Source organism: Erinaceus europaeus, chromosome 13, assembly GCF_950295315.1.
Source record: "Erinaceus europaeus chromosome 13, mEriEur2.1, whole genome shotgun sequence".
In the NCBI taxonomy this organism is placed as follows: Eukaryota; Metazoa; Chordata; class Mammalia; order Eulipotyphla; family Erinaceidae; genus Erinaceus; species Erinaceus europaeus.
The window spans coordinates 74118545-74125128 of NC_080174.1; the positions used below are offsets into that span (position 1 = coordinate 74118545).

A 6584-nucleotide genomic window follows, 5' to 3' on the forward strand; every position below is an offset into this window, starting at 1 on the left:
ATACACTTGCAGTTATGTTCCACTACTTGTGAAGCTTTACCCCCACAAGTGGGGACAGAGGACTTGAATCAGGTCCTCTTGCGTGGTAATATGTGTGCTCTACTAGATGCATCACTACCTGGCACACGTCTACCTATTTCTTGACATGATGATTGAATATACTATCATTGTGCTCTCTTCCTCTTCTCCCCTTCCCGTCTTCTCCTTCTTTCTTCTTATGAGTTTTCAGTGTTTTGGGATGACATTTTTTTTCTGATGGAGAGAGACAGAGACAGAGAGGAAGAGGGAGAGACCACAGCACCAAAGTTTCCTTCAGTGCTATAGTACCCTCATGTGTTGTACCTTGGTCACTTGCATAGAAGAGCAGATGCCCTCCCTGGTGAAAAAAAATCTCTACATTAAAACTATGCAATGCCAAGGATCTTACAGGAGTGCTCTGCCACTGATTTAGCTCCTCAGTCCAATTTTATATTTTACGAGAGAAAGACAGACACAGAAAATAGATAAAGCACTTATCTATCATTCATGGAGTTCCACTGGCCTTGATTTTGTTGCTTTCATGTGGTGCTAAGGATCAAACCTAGGTCCTCAGGCACCAGATACCGATGCTATGTTTTTAAGCCCATCACCCTCCCCGTTAATGCTATTTATTTTTTTTATTTACTTCCAGGGTTATTGCTGGGGTTTGATGCTGATACTACCAATACACAGTTCTGGTGGCCATTCTTCCCATTTTATTGGATAAGACAGAGAGAAATTGAGAGAGGAGGAGGAAACAAAGAGGGAGGGAGAGAGAAAGATAGACACCTGTAAACCTGCTTTGCCGCTTGTGATCCTTGTGCGGATCCTTGCCCTGGTGCTTGTACTTAGTGCTGCATGTGCATAACAGAGTGTGCCACCACCCCATTATGCTTTTCTTTGTGATAAGGTACTAGAAGTTCCTATCAAACTGAGGATGCTTTGAGAGAAGAGGAAATCAACCCATCATGAGCACATAATTTAGCCAACTACATCAATTAGTCACTTGCAACACACAAGCTCTAACTCTTAGGGTGGTCAGTGAGAAATTACTATATTAAAAAAAGTATCTTTTCCGTTCAAGAAGTTCTCACAGCAATGGGATCTGCATAGGAATCATCTGAGAGTTCTGGAGCCTGGCTCAAAGAGCCCTCCTCTGGTGTACAGTGAATTTGGAGGTTTGCATTTCATCTTTCAAATTTATGCAATCTTAAAATTCCACTCCGTAATGGGCAACAGCTGGATCTGTTTGGGCATCAAGTAGAATTAAATTATTTACCAGCAAGTGGAAAAGATGCCCCAGGTAGAAGCCCATTGTTTATCTTGTAACTTTCCACAGGTTCTCTCAGGAACTTCCTGTGTCTTGGAGGGTTTCAGGTGGTTCCTGCTACGGGTAGGGAGAAGAGGCTGCAGGGATCAGCAAGAGGACCCTCACCTGCCAGCTGTGTGTCCTTAGGTAAGTTACTCACATCTCTGGGTGTGGTTAGCTCATCTGTAATGAAAATGAAATAAAGGAGACAGGAAGAGATAAACAAGAGTGTGTGACATAGACCTTGGGATATATTTGACTCTCAATAAAATTGAGCTAAATGCTAGGTCAAGAAACCTAAGCCATGTTCATCTCAGTGTGAATTAATTAGTCTTAACACAGAATCTGGCCTAGGGAGGGGGAACTGAGACAGTCACAGACTCACTTTGGATGTTCGGATTATCTCTTCTGTTTTCCCTGACTGTAGACTGCTGGTATATTGTTGTGAGGACACCAACGTGGGAGATTGTGTTCCCATCAGGACTCAGGGCTGGCTCTCAGGAGAAGGTATTGAAGCTGGTCCCTCCTCACACAGTGGGTAGACTGTTAACAGACTCCTGATCAAATGGTTGTAGATGGTGCAGCATGAAATTTAAAACTAGACAAGCAAATTCACATCTGTTCCTGGAGGGTCTAGCACGCATGAAGAAGGCTACTTGGTGAGAACTATGGGGGTCATTTGGGTGAGAGGGTACACAGAAGTTTGGTAGATTTTGTGGTAATTTACACTTCCATGTAAGTGTAATATACTCTTACACTTTTTTTTTTAAAGCCATTAAATCGTAAATGAAACAAGAGAAAAAGGTTCTTTATTTCTCTCCCTCTTTCTTTTTCTCTGATAATGAGAGAGACAGAGAGAGAGAGAGAGAGAGAGAGACCATAGCACTTCTTTCAATGTAGTAGGGGTCAGACTTGAACCTGGGTCACATTTATGGCAAAGCTATCTAAGTGAGTGATTTCACAGGTCTAGAACTATTCTTTGGTCATATAAAGCCACTGAGGAATTTTGAACCTAAAGTGGTGACTATCCATGAGAAAGACCATTCAGATACTAGACTTTCAGGTAATATTTCTTTTTCCCCTTTGTGGTTCTTCATCTATCTCCTGTGGTGTGCCAGTATTTGCACAAACTAAGTGCACACTGACTGATAGTTGAATGAATGAACAACTGAATGCCTGAGCCCCCCCCCCCCCCACACACACACACAGAAGCAGATATTAGGGATAGGGATAGATGGAAGAGGGCATTGCTGGAGACAGTGACTACAGCTGATCTCTGGATAAAGGCCCTGATGCTGGGCTTCAGCGGTTGGCCTGGGCAGCTGTGTATAGAGGCTGAGGACATCAACTTCTCCTGCTCTCTGTACCTCCCATGGAGCACTGACCACTCTCTGAATTCAGTGCAAGCTTCAGGGCAGCTTGATTCATCCTGACAGCTGGGGCCAAATGTCTCTCCAGAACCTATTGCCTGTTCAGACTGGAACACAGTCCAGACACACTCTGGAGAGGAAATTTGCATTTGAACATGAAACAGTATTTTCTGAAGCTGCCAGCAGGATTCAGCTTGTGTGAGCTGGACTCACTCACAACATCAGCTAGCTTGTCTCAATCTGGGACTGGGGGTGCGGTGGAGGTTGGGGACTGGACAGTTTATGCTTGTTTCCCAGTGGGAAGACACTCATGCGTACACAAACACATGCAAATGCAACAAGCCCATTGTCCTAGACGTCTTGGTAAAATAGAGAGCTTCTCAGGGGATAAGAAGAGGAGAGCAGGGGCAGGGTTGCATTCTTCTCAACCCTCAGCTCAACTCACATGAAGTCTTTTCAAAGCCCAGGGGATTATCTACTTTTGAAGTTTATTTTATTTTATTTTATTTTTTTTTATTTTATTATTTTTTTTTTAAATTTTTTATTTAAGAAAGGATTAGTGAACAAAAGCATAAGGTAGGAGGGGTACAACTCCACACAATTCCCAACACCCAATCCCCATAACCCATCCCCTCCCCTGATAGCTTTCCCATTCTCTATCCCTCTGGGAGCATGGACCCAGGGTCGTTGAGGGATGCAGAAGGTAGAAGGTCTGGCTGTTTAGTATATGTGTTGGGAACTATGGGAATGATGCACTCATTCTAGAGCAATTTTACAATGTTGAGCACTTACTATGTGCTAAGTATTTTGTTAGATGCTTTCCTCTGTGGTTTTCTGTAGGAGGCAGGTGGGTTTTGATGCTGGAGAGAAAAGTAGGTTGACTGCCAAGGTTTTGAAAAGTGATACTTGACAGTTGAAAAAGGTACTGTGTGAGTCTTCAAAGGTATTTATTAGAAACCCATTGTCCCAAGTGAGACTCAATTTGATCCTGCAGTGTAACCTTTAATCAAGATTCAGGGACCAGGGAGATAACTCAGTATTCAAAAACAGGACTTGTATGCTTGAGAGCCCAGAAGCCCCAGGCTCAATTTCTGGTGTCATCAGAAAAGTGGTGTTGGGTTTCATAAAAAGACAAACCAAAGCTAGATGCAACTGTGTCAACAAATATAAAGGGGCTAGGCAGTGGTGCACCTGGTTAAGTGCACATGTTACCATAAGAAAGGACCAGGGTTCAAACTCCTAGTCCCCACCTTCAGGAAGAAAGTTTCATGAGCAGTGAAGTAGCGCGGCAGCTCTCTCTCTCACACTCTTGTTCTATCTCTCTGTCCTTTTCTCTCTTTCTCTCTTCCCCTTCTTTCTCAATTTCTCCCTGTCATATCAAATCAAATCAAACTAAGAAAAAAGTTATAAAACCTCCCAAAATGCAAAAGGTGCTTTTTTCTCCCCACCCTTATTATTTTTTGCTATTTTCTTATCTATGCTTCTTTTTCAACCTCTCTTAAAATTATATTAATCTAGATACTGAAAAAGGATTGCTTGTCCTGCATCCTTTCTCCACAGTCCTTATGTTTCTGTCCACCTACAGCAAGACAAGGGGATTCTGGGTCTTCACAGATGAACTAGAAATAGACAGAATGAACGAGTCTTCTCCTTGTATTTCCAGGGGAAGGGAACAGTGTGTTCTTTGGGAACTATCTCAGACTTTAAAAACTTTCTATTTCATCCTCGGGCTACCAGATAAGAGTAAACAAGTAACTGCAGGCCTCACCTGCTTCTCAGTTTCCCATACCTTAGAGTCTGGTGTAATAATCCTTAAACTGGATGCTGCAGGGATAAGAAATGATTATTAAAAACAGTTGATACCTAGTGAACAGTGATTAATTAACTCATTTAGTTTTCACAATAACCTTAAGATGGATATTAATTGCTCTCACTTCATAGGGCCAGGGAAGTTACATACCGTGTCCTAGTGAGTGGCAAAGCTGGGATCTGGATGCAGGAAGTCTGACTCCAAAATCAATACTTCTAATTACTGCTCTATGTTCCCTGTTGCTACCATTGCATGCACAGTAATAGGTGCTCAGTGCTCCTTGGCTTCCCCTCTCCTTTCTTCAAGTAGCCAAGAGTCTTGCAGAAAGTTCTCTGGCAATAGTGAAACAGTTCCCTGTATTAATTAGGTGTTTCATTTTACTGCCAACCTTTTGTTTTCCCCCTGGAGATCTGGCAGTGCTTTAATAAAACCTATTTCAAGGAAAGGAATAGAAAAAGACAGTGAGTGGCTCCCAGGTTGAGGACTGGAAGGTTTCTTTCTATAAGGGAGAACAATTGGGCCATTGTCTGCATTAATAGGACTTCCTCAGCTGCAGCTGTGGGACATGCTCCCCAGTTTTATTTTAGCAATAACCTTAGATTCCTTTTTCTTTCTTTCCCCTTTGGTCAGTAGTACATTTTATTCTTACACGGACCACTTCTTTTTCTCCACAAAGGAAATTAAAGTTTCAGTTTGAGACTTGGACTAGGGATGAGACAAGGGTTGCTTGCTTCTAAAAAGGGGGTTTGGTTATTCTGCTGTGAGACCAAGAATTTCCCTTTGGTGAGAACTCTAGAAATCTACTTGGAACTTGTATCTTGGAGGAAACAAACAAACAAATAAAATAAAATAAAACCTTAGTACTTAGCTTTGGCTTGATCATCACTGCTTAGTGAATTTTATAATGATCCGGGATCTTCAGTTCCTTTCTCCCTAGTTGAGTGTTTAGTTTGCTTCCTGCCAACAAAAAGGAAGGAGTGCTGAAGGCTGGAGGTTTGTGACAGGGGTCTGTGCATGTCCTTTGAGTGACATTTGAGTTATGCCTTTACCACATATCAAGCTGTGTGATGTTGTCTAGTTGCGTACATTTTCTACTGTGGACCATGATGTCTTTTTTTTAAATTTATTTTTGTTAGTGGTTTAATAGTGATTCACAAAATTAGAAGATAATAGTGATATGATTCTATACCTTTCCCACCACCAAAGTTTTGTGTCCCCCTTCCCCTCTAGTGGAAACTTAGTTCTCCTAAAGACATAGGTATGGGTTGACTTTATGGCTATGTCTATATATCTCTCTCTCTTTATATATATTTTTTGTCCATATTTCCTATGGTCCTGCCTTCACCTCTCAAGTCACAACTATACTTATAACAACTTCCAGGTGTCCTTCCTTTTTCCACCTGCTTTCACAGATTAGGGAAACAATGACTGACTTCCTCTGATGGTTTCCAGATTTACTTCCCTTTCAAAGACTCCTGGTGATAAGCTTTTGGTTCTTGGTGGAACTGGGATTCAGAGACCTCTGGTCATCTTCCCAAACTAGAAAAAAATACAACTAACTATTAAGTACATTGGTCTGACCCAGGGTTATGTATATATATACATATATATATATATATATTTATGTATCATAGGAGCCTATGAAACTTCTTATTCCCTGTCAGTCTGAGCTCATACTCCATGGTTACAGTTGGGAACATTCTAAGCTGCACTAATTTCTAGACCATTCTTCCAGGAGTGGCAGAGTAAGATAATCCAGCCTTCCTTTGGAGAAGGGGGCAGTTCTTACCATTGCTGCTCTACAGTGAGAGCAAGGTCTTAGAGAGGCCCACAAGAAGGCTTATGATGACTTTCCTGATGAATGTGGCCAGTGATAGTCAAGAAAGGGATCTTTTAGAGTTCTGGGTGGGAAATCAAAGATTTTCCCTTTCTAAGACCCCAGGTGAGGAGGTGCCATCATTAAGTGAGCCAGTCTATATTGCTCTTTTGCAGTTCTTGTACTCCTTTCTTTGCCTGAGTTTTTCCCCCCTTCTTAGTTGTTAAAACTTTGAATGTCATTTGTTGCATCTAAACTGGT

General features: G+C 41.8%; 1 long non-coding RNA gene across 1 annotated transcript; it reads right to left on the minus strand.

Moving 5' to 3' along the window:
- Nucleotides 1-1395: 1395 nt before the first annotated feature.
- Nucleotides 1396-4807, minus strand: LOC132542553 (uncharacterized). The gene is made up of 3 exons (XR_009553551.1): nucleotides 4658-4807; nucleotides 4487-4521; nucleotides 1396-1510 (listed from the first exon to the last, which is right to left on the minus strand). It is a non-coding gene; the product is annotated as an uncharacterized LOC132542553 (long non-coding RNA).
- Nucleotides 4808-6584: the final 1777 nt, after the last annotated feature.